The sequence below is a fragment of the Vespa velutina genome, chromosome 20 (assembly GCF_912470025.1).
Source record: "Vespa velutina chromosome 20, iVesVel2.1, whole genome shotgun sequence".
In the NCBI taxonomy this organism is placed as follows: Eukaryota; Metazoa; Arthropoda; class Insecta; order Hymenoptera; family Vespidae; genus Vespa; species Vespa velutina.
This window is the reverse complement of record NC_062207.1, coordinates 3,210,521-3,227,033: the sequence shown is the minus strand read 5'-3', so window position 1 is coordinate 3,227,033 and position 16,513 is coordinate 3,210,521. Positions and strand designations below refer to the sequence as shown.

General features: G+C 31.0%; 1 protein-coding gene across 3 annotated transcripts in view; it reads right to left on the bottom strand.

The window, feature by feature from the left end:
* LOC124955962 (actin-related protein 5) overlaps positions 1 to 5,677 on the bottom strand; it is a 36,893-nt gene extending 31,216 nt beyond the window's left edge. For 2 of the 3 annotated variants that reach the window (XM_047511182.1, XM_047511178.1), the window contains exon 1: positions 5,289 to 5,677. The gene's annotated coding sequence lies outside the window, so the exon portion shown is untranslated. Of the gene's footprint in view, positions 1 to 4,880; positions 5,040 to 5,288 lie in introns of all 3 variants that reach the window. The other variant, XM_047511181.1, reaches the window with a different exon arrangement.
* Positions 5,678 to 16,513: the final 10,836 nt, after the last annotated feature.

Genomic DNA, 16,513 nt, shown 5'->3' with positions numbered 1-16,513 from the left:
TCTCTCTCTCTCTCTCTCTCTCTCTCTCTTTCTATCTTTCTATCTTCTTCTTCTTTGCTAGTTAGAGTCACCAACTAGAGTACACCCTCTGAGAGTCGAGATTAATTTATAAAACAAAGAGTATAATTATTATCGCGATAGTGATGTAAAGGAAGGAGAGAGAGAGAGAGAGAGAGAGGGAATGGAAGATAACTAGAAAGTTAAATATAATAGTTGAAGGGATTTTAGTCTGTCAATTAAAACTTACGACCTCGTGCTTATATATATATACATCTATTCTCCCCTCTCTCCTTCTCTCTATATTCATTCTTTGTTCATTCTTTCTCCATTTATTTAAATCACACATCTCGCAACTTTCCTCTTTTATCTTAATCATTTACAACGATATCTTGGAGTGACTTCTTTCATATCGTTATAATAGCTTGCCTTAACTCCGTTCTTTTAACTTGCTTAATAGTTTAGTACATATTTGAAAGAGGGAGAGAGAGAGAGTTCTTTTTTTAGTTTATTATCTGGGTACTCTCTAAGAAATCTTGCAGATGAATAACTGGAAAAAAAAAAAAAAAAAAAAAAAAAAAAATAAATAAATAAATAAATAAATAAATAGAAAAAAAAATAGAAAAAAAAATAAAAAGAAAAAGAAAAAAAGAAACATAAAAGACGAAGGAATTTTAGATCACTGTTCTTTCATGTAAATTTCAAAAGATTATTAATTTCTTATACATCGTATATCGAGGAGAAACTTAAAAAAAAAGAAGACTAAATAATTCACCAATTGTCGTTTTTAAATTCAACCATAAGAGAAGTGGTTTTTTACGAGCGGTTTATAGTCTTTTACAGTTCCGTCTTTTATTACTCGTACTTGCGAAGTGAAGAAAAGAGAGAGAGGGAAAGAAAGTGAGAAAGACAAGTATAAGGAGAATCAATCGGACATCGTTTCAAGCGAGAAACTCTTGGTTATAGCTTCCTGTATTTTAAATTGTACGATCGTTCGGTCGTCTTGGCGAAGGCATTAAAAAAAGCTCTCTTTCAACTTTCGAGTATTTCGAGAATCGAGAATCGAGCCTCAAACGGTACGGTCTTTTCGATTTTACGACCTCGTTGATACGCGCTTATACCTTTACCTCTTTTCCTTTTTTCGCGATACAAATTTTTTATACGAATGTACATACACGGAAAAGAAGCCAAATATGTACTTTGATTATCATCGAATATAAACACAACATGTAACTATAAATGATCAATGGCAAATATGAACAAAGTTTATCTATAATTAATTTCATTTTTTTTTTTTACTTAATTTATGTAGCTCGTAATAATATACTAACGCACTTTTGATTTTTATTTCGATTTAACATTTTCGTTTCTTATATAATAATGGTACATTTATTTTCAAGTATTCCACATATTTATTAAATATAATAAACATCAATCTAGGACATTTTCATGATTTTGGTAATTCTTTCTCTATAATTAGATCTCTCTCCGTCTAATGGGATACCTTTGGATTAGAAATAAAAATCACAAAATTATAGAAAACGTTAGAAGGCAGGCCATCGATCGGAACGTCGTTCTTATTTTTTTCTAGCCATTAAGATTATATATACATATCTAGATCAAATCGCTATATTATAACTAAGAAAAAAGAATTTGTGCGGAATTATAAAAATCCTAGCACGTCCTTTGAAAGTGTCTTGATGGACAGCGTAAGAGCGAATGTGCTTATCTCTAGCGAACAGTAAAACGAACGCGTTGCTTTTCGTAGATATGTAACGTCGGACCGACGAGAGAGAGAAAGAGAAAAAGAGAGAGAGAGAGAGAGAGAGAGAGAGAGAGAGAGAGAGAGAGAGAGAGAGAGAGAGAGAGAGAGAGAGAGAGAGAGAGAGAGAGAGAAGGAAGGTTGTATGTTAACGATTCGCAAGAGGCCGAGTGTGTTTGTTGCGCGATAACGCGTGGACTTGGCGAACGTGTCGGAGAGAAGGACGATGATAACAGAAAATACGAGATTTTTTCGTACTCCCTGTCTCTATCTCTCTCACTCTTTTCTCCTACTTTTCGTATGTTCGTGGATAATCACAGTCCTTTTCAAGCTTCCTCCAGCATAGCTAAATTTAATCTTGCTAATGTTTCTCGCGTATCAGATTCATTTTTTCTTCTTTTGTTTAATTTCTAACTTGAGACTTGGAAAAGAGAAGAAAAGAGAGAGAGAGAGAGAGAGAGAGAGAGAGAGAGAGAGAGAGAGAGAGAGAGAGAGAGAGAGAGAGAGAGAGAGGGAGGTGACTTGTCCTCGACAATTTCTTGCCTTACAATTCCAAAGCAATTCGTAGTTTTCCAATCAGAAGAGAAGGAAGACGTGCATGGTCATTTTCCATTGAGTACGCGACTTGCATTGTGCTCGACGAAACCGGAAATAGTCGATTCACGGAGACCCACTTCGTGATAGGAGACGAAAGAAAAAAGAAAGAGAAAGAGAGAGAGAGAGAGAGAGAGAGAGAGAGAGAGAGAGAGAGAGAGAGAGAGAGAGAGAGAGAGAGAAGAGAAGAGAAAAAGAGATGCAGCAGAAAGAGACAAAAACTTATGCAATCTTTCTCTCTCTCTCGCTCTTTCATTTTCTTCGATAGAGATATTGCCTCTATTGTTCTTTTAATGGCTAAAATCAAAGTTTCTCTCGGCGAAGCTAGAAACACGTCAGCTAATTTTATCTTTTCTCTCTCTCTCTTTCTCTATCCTATAATCGAATCTAATAATGGATTCTTATCGTGTTTGATATGAGGAGGAGAACTTATTCTCGTTCTTTCACCTTTTTTATTCTATCATTCGTCTAGAAAATTGTTCGTACTAGATCTTTTAAAATTGTATTATATACAGCATCACATACTAATACGTGTGTCCTTTTTTCCTCGATGATACATATGTAATTCCTATTATATACTAAATATACGATAATGTACGCACGCACGCACGCACGTACATACACACTTTTGGATCCATCCTTTCTAGCACACATTATTGTACGTTATGAGCATGTTTATGCCAGACTTTTTGTTTTATTGTGCAACCCGGTACACGGGATATAGCGGAGCTTAATGAAAGCCGAGCGCGTTCTGTAGAGCTCGTGGAAAGCACGCTAACTAAACGGTTAAAATAGCATGACCGTTAACGTAGTCATGGAACGTTGATGAATTCGGAGTCCAATTCGGTTGGTGGATGAACAACAACGTTGGAAACATCAACTTCTTCATTAACAAGAGAGTCTTTAGCAATATCGTTGGACAAACACCATCGAGAATAATTAACTAACTCTAACTTTGAATTTTTTTCGTCTTCAAATAAAAACCTAATCTTTGGATATGAATTAACGATTAATTTTCTAACGAAAAAAATCAAATAAGATGTACAAACATCAAATAAGAGTATAATTTTAAAAATATTTTCGTGTATCAATTATCTAACACTTTCAGCGAAAACTCGACTCAACGTCGTTCTCACGTGTTTTCATTTATAAAAAGCAAGAAAATGAAAAAAGAAAAAAAAATGTTGGAGTTAGCTATACTATTTAACTAAAGGAAAAAGAATCCAATTAAGACAAGCTTCGTTAGTCACGTAGACATTCGCCGTTTCGAGTTTCCACTCAAAGATAATGCTCGAACTCTTTCTTTCTCTCTATTTCGTTCTGTTTTTCTCTAGTTTCTCTTTCTTCTTCTTCTTTTTTTTTTTTTTTTTTTTTTTTTTTTTGAAGGAAAGTAGATTTTAATTTCATCTACTGTAGAACTCGTAATGCGGTCCTTAATGATCCATAAAAAAGTTGCCGCTACGATCAGCTTACTTCACGGTCGATGATCGTTTGCTCATCGAGAGTATTATCGTGAGAAAAGAAAAACTTTTATTCATCGTGCTCTCTCTTTATTTTCGGTAAAACCTTTTTGAAAGTCTAAAATTTTTGTCTAAGAGATTCGTCGAAACTTCCCGACAATGGCGAACGATCATTTTTCTTGATAAATTTTTTCTCAAAACTGGGAATATGATGATTCGACTTTACGGGAAAAAAAAATCGAGAGCATCATATGAAGAGAGCTTTATATATTTATTATGACAGGAAAACAAAATGCGTCTCTGCAAGCAGTAAGCTCCGAATAATATTTCTTTCTCTTCCTTATTTCTCTTCATCGAAATATTACATGAACTTTCCAAGATTCGCTAGAATCGGAATAAAATAAACCGTGAAACGAGAGAGCCAAAGATTAAAAAAAAAAAAAAAACAAAGAAAAAAGAAAGAAAAGAAAAAGTAAAAAGAAATATCACTTATTCTCGTAAATATTTCAATATTCTTATACTAAAAAAGATATCAAAAATTATATACTACCAGACAGATGCAGAATAAAAATAAGAAAAGAAAAAGAAATCGAAGAAAAGAATTCGATTCGAAAAAAAAAAAGAGAAAAGAAAAAAGAGAAAGAATAGGGTACATATCAAATAATCGCGAGAAGATTAGACCAGACTGTTTTACAAGTTGGATTAGTCGATGTTTAGCGCGCACGTGCTTTGATTTCGAAGCTTCCTCCGAAGGCAACGTCGAATGGAAATGGAGATTAGATCGAAACATGGATGGAATTGGGTGAGGTAGCTAGAGGATAGGTTCTCGATGCTAAAGGACTAGAATGTTAGAAACTGACTAGGGGAGAGAGAGATAGAGAGAGAGAGAGAGGGGGGGGGGTGGGAGAAAGGGGTATATGAAGAAAGGGAAAATGATGATTGGAATATAATTATACACTTACAAATTACTATTTTAGATTAACGAAAATAATTTCGTAAGGAATATAATAACAAAGGTCTAAAAGTATTCAATTTCTTCAGAGAAAAAATCGATAAAGTCGAATCACCTCGAGCTTTGATCTTGCCGACGAAAAGAAGCATCTATAGACCATCTTTCTTTCCCTTTTCCTTTTATCTCCCACGAAATAAAAATACAAGCTGCGTGGAATTTCACACGGCAATAAAAGTGATCTACATTTTGATCGAGCCGAGTCGAAGCCTTTGACCTTCGGTAGTGTTGCGCATGGTAAGGACAAAAAACAGAGAAAGAGGAAAATAAAAAAGTAAAAAAGAAAAAAAGAAAAAAAAAAAAGGAAAAAACGAAGGGAGAAAATTGGAATAGCTAGTGGAAAGAAAGAAGATGTTAGGATAGATAGGAGAAAAGAGGTAGATAACGAATAAATGGAGCGTGGAGAGTTGAATGGCGATCATGGTGAAGCTAGAAATGCATTGGCCGAGTTTGCGTAACCAATCACCTCGGTGGTACTCGTGGTTGATAATGCGTGGATCTCCCTTTGACTATCTTGATACAGCTGCTGTGCAATTTTACTATTTCTCGTTTCATCGTTTGTTCCTTTCTCTTGTCTTTTTTTCTTCCACTTTTTAGGCACGCCCATAACTTCTGAAGAAAAGGGACTGTTTTTGAATTCAAGTTAACAGGAACGATGAAATTATCTGAACGTATTGTTTAGTTATTCAACTTAATCCAAAAAATAGGCCGAAAGAGATACAAAAAGACATCATAGAATATAGTTAATTTTGATTGAATTTAAATGCAGCCATTGGCTCGACATTACTTGCGTTATTTTTTTACTTTTATCGCAACTAATATCGATTTCCAGGTCTCACCACAAGGAGGTTGCTGCATACGGAGACCCACGGGCTAATGACTCTAATTATTAATATGAATTACTTTACTGCCAATTGTAAAAGAAAATCATTATTATAATATATATCCAATAATATCCAATAATAATTACTATAATTTGGAAAAAGAAACAATATCAAATCGCGAAACGAATCAAAAATTTTTTTCTAATTAATCGAGATTAAATAAAAATTTATGAATTCGTTTGTAATCGACCTGCTTACCCGGTAAAGAATAGAGCCCTTTGTATGGAATTCTATTCCCATTTTACTAACGTGTAATATTTTGATGTACTATAGTATATATACTGTATAATATCTATAGTAACCACTGATATATTTATATATCAGTGGTTACTATAGATATATTTATATATCAGTAGTTACTATAGATATAGTCTATATATCTTATTTTAAAGATCATGCATGACATTCAATTTTGATAATAAAAGTATATAATATTATAAAGACAACGACTCATTATCTGAAAAGCAATAGAAATATTATCTTATTATCTAACATATAATTTTATGATGTAATTTCTTCATATTGTATAAACAGCACAGCTATCCGTGAACGTAAGACATCTGAAATAATTTATAATTAAATAAGAAGCAATCAAAATTATATGTCAATCTTGGATAATTAATCAGCAGCCATCTGTAAACATTAAAATATCATAAAAATCATAAAATATTAAAAACATTTTATAATTTTTATAATATTTTAAGAATTATATATAATTCTTATTTATAATTATATATAATTATAATTATAAATTTATAATTATAATTATATATAATTATTAAATAAGAATTATATATAATTATTAAATAAAACTTATATATAATTAAATAAGAAAGCAATCAAATAATCAGTGAATTTTGTATAATAAATCAGCAGTCATCTGTGAACATAAGAAATTTATAACGTTGTTATTTTCTGAAAACAATAAATAGTTCCCAATTAAATATATATAAAATAATTATTTCACACATATAAATATACACATACACACACTCATTCAATCACTCACACGAAAACAATAATAACGAGAACACAGATCAGAAAGAATGGAATCGAATCTTGCCAATTTGACTGATATTTCCTGAAACAGAAATAAGCTTTGTTTAGTTTAATTAGAAATGTTTTCAGTATTTTAAATAAAAAAAAAAAAAAGAAAAAAAAAAAGAAAAAAAAAGAAAAAAAAAGAAAAAAGAGTAAAAAAAGAAAAAAAAATTGCAAACTACTTCTCTCTTGCATTTCATTTTCTATAATTCCAATTTTTTAAAATTTATTATTTATTCACATTCTTCTTTTGGTTTGACTTTTTCTTGATTAGAGCATATGGAAAACCTGAAAAATAAGTCAATTTTATACAATGCATTTATAATGTTTATTAATTTATTTTTATATCAAATATGATAGTATTACAAACCTTCAGACATTATTTTGAACAATGTCATTAATATCAATTGATAAAGAGATATTTGGACAATGTTGTTAATATCCATTGACAAAGGAATATTTTGGAATATGTAATCATGAAACTTTCAAATAAAGCTCACTGTAACAAAAAACTATATAAAAGGGTATGTGTGGAAAGATGAAAGTAGTATGTACAATCCATGGTTAAATATTTTCACTTTTGATAATTTAATAACTATAAAAGTCATATTCTATATATTATATTGTATATATTTTTAGCCACAGATTGTAATGCCGAAATACAAAAAACAAATAATAAAATGGCAGAAAATTAGCCTTTAACATATCGAATTCTCAATGCATTGGAAAATTTGTTTTACCTTTAAACAGAAATACGAAATTTATTATATAGCGGCTGCTTTTATGTGCAAATATATAAATAAAAAAAGAAATGACACATAAAATTGTCAATTGTTTAATAAAATTACAAATATACATGTTGCAAATTATTCAAGACACGTTATGAAAAAAAAGAATTGTGAATATTTCACAATAATTAAAAATTAATTTAAGTCGCGCTATAATCAAAAAAAAAAAAAAAAAAAAAAAAAAAAATATATATATATATACTGCCCCTTATGTGATGTTACAAAATGCATACACAATTTTGTATACCGCCATAACCATATCCATAACGAGATTAGATCTATATTTAATTGATAGATTACACATATTTTATTTTATTACGTTTATACTAACGCGAAGTACGCAGTTACATCAAGTGTCTAATGTATATAGTACATCATAACATGCACATATTATATATAAGATATTTTTTAATCTACTAAATTATAAAAAATATAACACAATTTCACAATTTTAAAACCATGTATTTTATATGTTTAAAAGAAATAGTAATGAAATATGAAATTTGAAAGAGAAAAATAAGAATTGAATATAAAAATATTAAATGTATTAGAAACAAAATAGTTTTAATATATTCTTGTAAATTTATTTTATGAATTTATTTTATCGTCACTGCTTGCTTTAATAGATCCTAATTTTCCTAACTCCATCAAGTCTTATAGATTTTTAATCAGAATAATTTGAATCTATGTAATAAGATGATGATGATGATGGTTACAATATATGAGTCGCTTTACAACTCATTTATTATGGTTATTGATTATATAGAATTATTACTTAATAATAATCATATAAAAAATTTAAAATCATTCTGACAGAAAAGTCTATATGCTTGAATATCCAGGTGCATTCCTGAATGCATGCCTGTTCCTATTCTAAAGTATTTTCATCCCCACTCCTGAGTGGGGCAGCCTTTTTATTCGTTTTATTTATATACCAAGATTTATGCATTTTTATTTCAAAAAAAATTATATTTATTTAATATACGAATACACATTTCTTAAAAAATCATTGTCATATCATTCATTATTTCTTCTCCACACTTATTATAAAACTTTAATTTATATATGTATATAATATATGTATAATAAAAATATTTTCTCTTGTATACTTATTAACTTCTGCATTTCATATTCATTCCTTGATGTAATTATGGAATAAAAATGCATACCCTTGACATATTTTATGCACTCCTGAGTGCAAGGCTGTTATATTTCTGTATCATATCGCACGCTTAGCAAGATTTATACATTTCTAATCAGATTAATTCAAATTTTCTTTATATTCATTTGCACTCTATTTAAATATAAATAAATTATTGTATCAGAAAAAGTATGAAATATTCTCGATTTATTATTAGATAAATTTTGTTCCTTTAAAATAATATCATAAGATTAAAATGTTTAAATATTTATGTATTATATACTTTCATAAGTGCATTTCACATTGTTTTGATTGTTCTGAAGGAGAAATGTATATCCTTGCTATAATATATTTATTTGCATTCCTGAATGCACGCATGTACTTACTGTGAATTTATCATATGCACTCCTGAGTGCAGGCAAGCCATTTTAATCGTTTCTCTTATATATCAAGACATATGCATTTTTATTCCAAAAAATCATGTTTCTTTCATATATGTTTAATAATTTCTTAATAATCTTTATATCATTTATTATATTTTCTTAATATTTCTTATGAAACTTTTATATATATATGTATAATAAAAATTCTCTCTCTCTCTTTCTCTCTCTCTCTCTCTCTCTTTCCCTCTCTCTCTTTCTCTTTCATATTTACTTATTAAGTCTCTCATTTCATTTGTTGATAATTTTGAAATACAAAATGTATATCCTTGACATATTTTATTATGCACTCCTGAGTGCTGGCTGCCATTTGTTTCATTTCATTCATCTAGCAAGATTTATATATTTCTTATCAGAATGATTCAAATTTTCATTTCATTAATTTGCACCATTTAAATATAATCTAATTATTATTATTATATGAAATAAAATGAAATTTTCTCTATTCATCGTTAGATGAGTTTAATGTATTGAAAAAAAAAAAAAAAAAAAGAAAAAATATCAGTAGTAATTAAAATATTTATATGTTTGTCCATTAAGTACTCTCCTTAGTGCATTCATTCATTCATTCATTCATTCATTTTTGATCATTCCAAATGAGAAATATATATTCTTACTATAATACGTTCATCTGCATTTCCTGAATGCAGGCATGTACTTACTGTGAATCTATCATATGCACTTCTGAGTGCAGTCATGTACTTACTGTGAATTTATCATATGCACTCCTGAGTGCGGTCATGTACTTACTGTGAACCTATCATATGCACTCCTGAGTGCAGGCAAGCCATTTTAATCGTTTCTCTTATATATCAAGACTTATGCATTTTTATTGCAAAAAAATAATGTATTAATCACTTCTGTATGATTAATTATTTCTCTTTCATATTTATTATGAAACTTTCATTTATATATATGTAGTATATGTATAATAAAAATACTTTCTCTTGTATACTTATTAACTTCCTCACTTCATATTTATTCATTGATGTAATTATGGAATAAAAATGTATAACCTTGACATATTTATATGCACTCCTGAGTGCTGGCTGCCATTTCTTTCATTTCATCCATTTAGCAATACTCACACATTTCTAATCAGAATGATTCAAAATTTTTTTTATCCATTTGCACTATTTAAATCTAAGTCAATTATTATTATATGGAATAAAAAGAATTACTCTCTATTTATTGTTAGACAACTTTAATTTCTTGAGAAGAATATTATGAGAGATAGAAATATTGGTTCATTAAGTATTTTTATTAGTGGATTCATTTATTCATTTCTTTTTGATCATTCTGAATGAGAAGTGTATCCTTGCTATAATATATTCATCTGCATTCCTGAATGCAGGCATGTTCTCCCTCGATGAGTTCATCAAGTCTTGTAGATTTTTAATTAGAATAATCAGAATAATCAGACTAATCAGATTGATCAGGATAATCAGAACAATAAGGATCAAACTATGAAAGAATAATGACGATGATGATGATGATGATCATGATGACGATGATGATTACCACATATGAGCCATTTTACAACTCGTGGTTAATGTTTTTACCGCATAAGGGCCTTTGAGCGACCCGCGGTAGTGCTGTATTGACATGTAGGTATGAAATATGTATATATCTCGTATATATACATACAAATTATGCAGTTATGAAAAGAAAGGGAAAAAAAAATATATGATTATTCTGAATTAAAAATCAACATGCTTGGGTATCCAGGTGCACTCCTGAGTGCAATGTTGCTGCAGGCCACGGATGTCCACACAATATTTAACGAGCGTGACTCTATTTTTCTAACTAAAAATCTACTTTAAGAAAAGACTCTACTTTAGAACTTTAAAAATTCAATGACTCTAATTTAAAAAGAAAAGTGCAATGACTCGACTTTAATTCTAAATGAAAAGAGAAAGGACTCGACTTTAATTAAAAAAGGAAAAAAAGAAAAAAAAAATGCAAAGGACTCGACTATTATCCAAAATGAAAAATTGACTCTACTCTGAAAAAATTCAATGACTCGACTGTAGTTCAAAATGAAAAATTGACTCTACTCTGAAAAAATTCAATGACTCGACTTTACTTTAAGAAAAAATTGAAAAGACTCTATTAATTAATTAACTGCAAAAGCTTGACTCTAATTGCAAAGATCCTAATTTTTCACGAACGCGAGTGCGGAATACCGTAGTAAGGAGATGGAATGGTCCATCATCTCCATTCAGGAACAAACTACTACGAGCATAAGTGTCAACGTGGTAAAAGGGTAAATGGGATTTTGATAAGACCACAAGCCATTAACGAAGAGTTCGACATTTTGACTATCTTTGAAAAATGACTTGTAGTCGATAGTTGCCCTCTTGAGCCACAGTTTGTGGGGGCCTCTTCGGCATAAAGCCTCTTCTTGCTTCGTGCCCTAACCATTGCATTGGAGCATTCCCTACGTGCGACGCAAGATAAGTTTACGCATCAAAAAACGCCCTACCGTTTGAAACAACGCACCCGCAAAAATTGACATGCCGCAGTGGATTATATTATAAGAATGAAATCGTCCCTAATCTAAACCGACCTAATTCCGACCTGATCATCTCACCTTACGCAACAAGGCTCAAACCACTCGTGTTAACGCACTTATTGAACGAGACGCAATAGTCGCAAGCTAAAGGGAGTTGGGAAGTAAACAACACATCGGCTGTTTTTTTTTGTTTTGTTTTTTTTTTTTTTATTACTTAACCTAACGAGCGGTAAGTGCTTGCGACGTAAAGTATCGACTTCTTCTAAATAATATAACCACTGTTGTATGGCAAAATTCACGAATGAATCACCCCAAACGGCACTGACGAATCTCAACACGTATTCTCAACTGCGTTTTCTACTCTACCTGGGTGCGTCTCGATTTTCTAACGATCTTTATTTATTTATTCATTTATTTATTTAATTAAAACAAAAAAAAAAAATAGAAAAAAAATAGAAGATTCATATATAAATATTTGAATTAACCCGTAAAGCTATCCTAGCCTGTGGACAATCAATGGACTCCAAGAATCCACCAACCGTGCACAAGTACACAGGCACATTTAATCGAATGCTCCAGCAAACATGATATTCATTTTAATCGTTGAATCTATTAAAAACTAAGATTAACTGCTTGCACTTAAAAGAGGAAAAAAGTTTTGGCAAAAAGTTAAAACCACGAGAATTGTAATGTTTCCATTTTAAGTATCTAAGTAGATTCTAATTTGAGCAAAGGCTCACACAAACGGAGGAGGAGGAGGAGAAGGATGATGATGATGGTGATCATATCATAATAGTTACCACGTCGTGGTAAAAGTAGAGTTGCAAAATATCTTAAACAACTCTATTACATTGTACACCGCATAAGGGCCTTTGAGCGACCCGCGGTAGCTGTGTTGACATGTAGGTATGAAATATGTACATATCTCGTATATATACATACAAATTATGCAGTTATGAAATTTCAGGATCAAAAAAAAAAATATGTAGATTCATAAATATTTCAAGAATCGCGAAGTGCAAGCGTTAATTTATAACTAAGTATCGAACGAGTTCAAAATCCTTTGCTAAATTCAAAAGATATGGAATCTAATGTTCTCATTGAGTGCAAAGTTTTTCGAACTGTTTTATACTGATATATCGCGCGATGCAAAGTGTCAGCAAAGAAGAAGAAGAAGAAAAAAAAAGGGAAAAAAAAGGGGAAAAAAAATAATTCAGACATGCTGAATGATTGTAAAATTTGCTGAAACTTCACGAATCCCCGGAGACGGGACTTCCCACTCCTAAGTGAGAATCGGATCCAGTGTCTTCCGGTCCCTACCTACTTATTTAAAATAAATTTTGACATTCACTCAGAAAAGATATGCTACCTGCCTGCCTATCATCTATATTTAAAAAGTGCAAAGCATTCACACCAACACATACACTCCACGGTTCTCTCACATTCCACCAGGGTGCAAAAGCCTACACTAGAGAGTATGCCCCGGGGCACCTCCGACACCCCAGTTCAAACGCGTATTGTTCTAATATATTAGGAGTACGTACCAATTGCTGTAATCGACTGCCACGGCTAATGATTATTGCATATATGACTAAAGCAAAAATACTAGTACATACTAGTATATACATGAATACTAGTAATATATACGAGTATTTCAAATTTACCACAGAAAAATGTGGCAGCTATGCAAAACGATATTAATATAATAAGATATTTATTTATTTATTATTAAGTAAAAAATTATCGCGAAACGATGTACAATACACCACCTAAAACGCACATACAAGTGCAAGGTACATCGTGCAATCACCAGCACAATGACAGCCGCCAAAAGGAAAAAAATTAAAACTAAACCCACGCAGACCGTTTCTCACCCATACGAGTAACACCTGGGCAAACGCATAGATGAGAACGCAGAAAGCATGGGGGGGAGAAACGGGTATTAGTATAATTAGTGCTGAAAATCCTGAACTAAAAAATGATTAACTTATAAACTAGGCCTAAACGGGCTGTGACTCTACGAGTCTCATTGCTTACCTTATTAGCAAGGACTCAAACAAAAGGAGGAAGAGGGGGGAGGGAGATAATGATGATAATAATTATAATAGTTACCACGTCGTGGTAAAATTAGAGTTGCAAAAAACCTTATACAACTCTATTACATTGCACACCGCATAAGGGCCTTTGAGCGACCCGCGGTAGCTGTGTTGACATGTAGGTATGAAATATGTATATATCTCGTATATATACATACACATTATGCGGTTATGAAATAGGATTAAGAGAATATATTTATAAAAATGTTTAATTTATTGAAATATTTAATTTATATAAAAAACAACCTCGGACGATTCCTTTCATCAAATGGCTGTTCTAATGAAAGAACGGGATTATGATCCACCACTTGATTGACAGAATCTATCCGTCGCGGAAGGGGTTTGTCTTCTTGCTCATTTTTTGATATCGATATCGATATATCGAAATATCGAAGTAAATCGCGATTAAATAGACTAAGTACGAAGCAATGCATGTAACGTAGACCACGTTATATGCTTTATTTGAACGAAATCGGGTAAATTAATGCCCGATTTCATTACTAATATCGCGAGCAAAGACGAAGAGAGAAAAAAAGTGCTAATTAATAGCACTGTTAATTAAACGATATTGAAACAAGAAGACCCTAGCCTGACATCTATATAATAATAATAATAAAAAATTCACAAGAAAAGAGCTAACTACACATGTAGGGAACCACTCGTGAATAAAATCAAAGATCTTAATCACGGCCACTTATGCTCGTTTTGGACAATAAGACATTTACGAATACAACCAGTAACCCGTGCCGATATGGACCTTTCATCCTCGGCATGATGGGCACCAGAGGAACTTAAAATTTTTCACTTACTACTTAAGAAGTTCTGCGATGGCTCCAAAACACTCGTCCCCCTCGACGTAGGTCGAATGATGTCGTGAAGTTGGTTGAAATTATTGTTGGAACGTTGAATCGTTGATTAATCTGTAATTAAAAAGAGTCACAAAAGACGTTTAATTATATGCTCCATATCAATGGAATACGTTCAATGAATGAAAATGATTGAAAAATATGATTTAAACGATGAACGAGAAGTAATGATTAGAATGAAGAAATGTACTAACGTGTGATTGTATCCAGACGAAGCTTTACATTCGTCGATAAAGATGATGAGGATGAACTTTTATATTCACACTTTCGACCAGTACAATATTTTTCGCAACGCAATCCTCTTCCACCGAAATTGGCCGAAAGTGTGTTAATGATTCTAACAACACGGCGAACAAATAGTTTTAACAAGAATATGAAATAAATTCTTGCTTTTTGATTGACTAACACGACCGAAAATTTCCAATCGGCGAACAACACTGACTCTAATTCGCGATTTTATATTATTTTTAAAGCAACCAATACGGCTGCAAAACAAATTACTTCGCACAAGCACTGACTCTAAGATCGCATTGCTCGCGATCGCAACTGAAGACCTGTTAAATAAAAATGGTTAAAGCAAGCTATGACATTTATAATTCTACAATTTATATAATATTGAAAATCGTATTATTCAAATCCCATGGTCTAAAATCGTAAAACCGAACTACCATCTTTTATATGTATTAATAATAAAAAGGAAAAAAAAAAAGAAAAAAAAAAAACAAAGGAAAACATTCAAATGATGTAACTGCGAAATTTATAACCTTATATTAAAATAAATAAAGAAAAAACAAACGATAACAATCGCGTTGCATCTATCGTTTAAAAATAGATATGATCGCGATAGGGATATGCTTACAGAAGTATATTAATTGCGTGGATACCTATAAATTGAAATAGATATAGCATTAAGGTAAAACTAGACAAGGAGCAATAAAATGAAATTATGATATTGATTGAACGATTAAACGTATCTTGAAATTATATTCTATATTAATTAAACGCGTATTTCATTAATCTCTATACTTTTTAATACTCTTTAAAATTCAATAAAACATGTTTGGAAAAATTTTCTAATGCATCGAACGTCAGCCATTGGCTCGGCAGTGCATACGTTGCATAATGTAAAATACATAAACGTATGCAATACCGATTACCGGATCTCACCACTTGGAGGTAGCTGCGTATAGAGATCCATGTTTAAATTTATTCAGAAAAATAGAAAATGTTATATAATAAATGTCCTGCATATTATACAGCATATTAAGGAGTATAACACGACAAATGATTTGTTAGAATTAATATTTAACCTTTTATCAGTTGAAATTTAGTTTAATATTTTTGAAGATGAATTTACTTATCTATATGCGAAGAGCAGCAGAAAATATGTCACAGTTGCTATCGAATGCGTCGGTCTTCACTAATTAGTTGAATACGATGAATAGCAACCTGAAAAAATTCAAGAATATTATTAATATTAAATGTAATTAAGTGTATTTATATATATGAATATGTATATCTATATATATATATATATATATATATATATATACATATATAAAATGTGTAATGTGATCTGTATGTGATATTCAATACATAAATGCTATATATACTGAAATCTAATATGATATAAAATAGTATATATATAATGTTTAATTTGATCTGCGTATTCAATATATAAAAGCTATATATATTGAAATCTAGTATGATATAAAATAGTATTAATTAATGGAATTAATAAATCAAACTTATAAAACGTTTTAATGAAAAGTTAGACGACTCGGAGTTAACCTAGCAGGAGCAAATTTTAATACGTCTAGACAGCTACGTGTATCAATGAGAACTACATGAGCGAAAGTAGGGAAGAATGAGAGAAGTCGTGGCAAGGACGATCTCTCGATCGTCCTCTGTTTCGTTTAC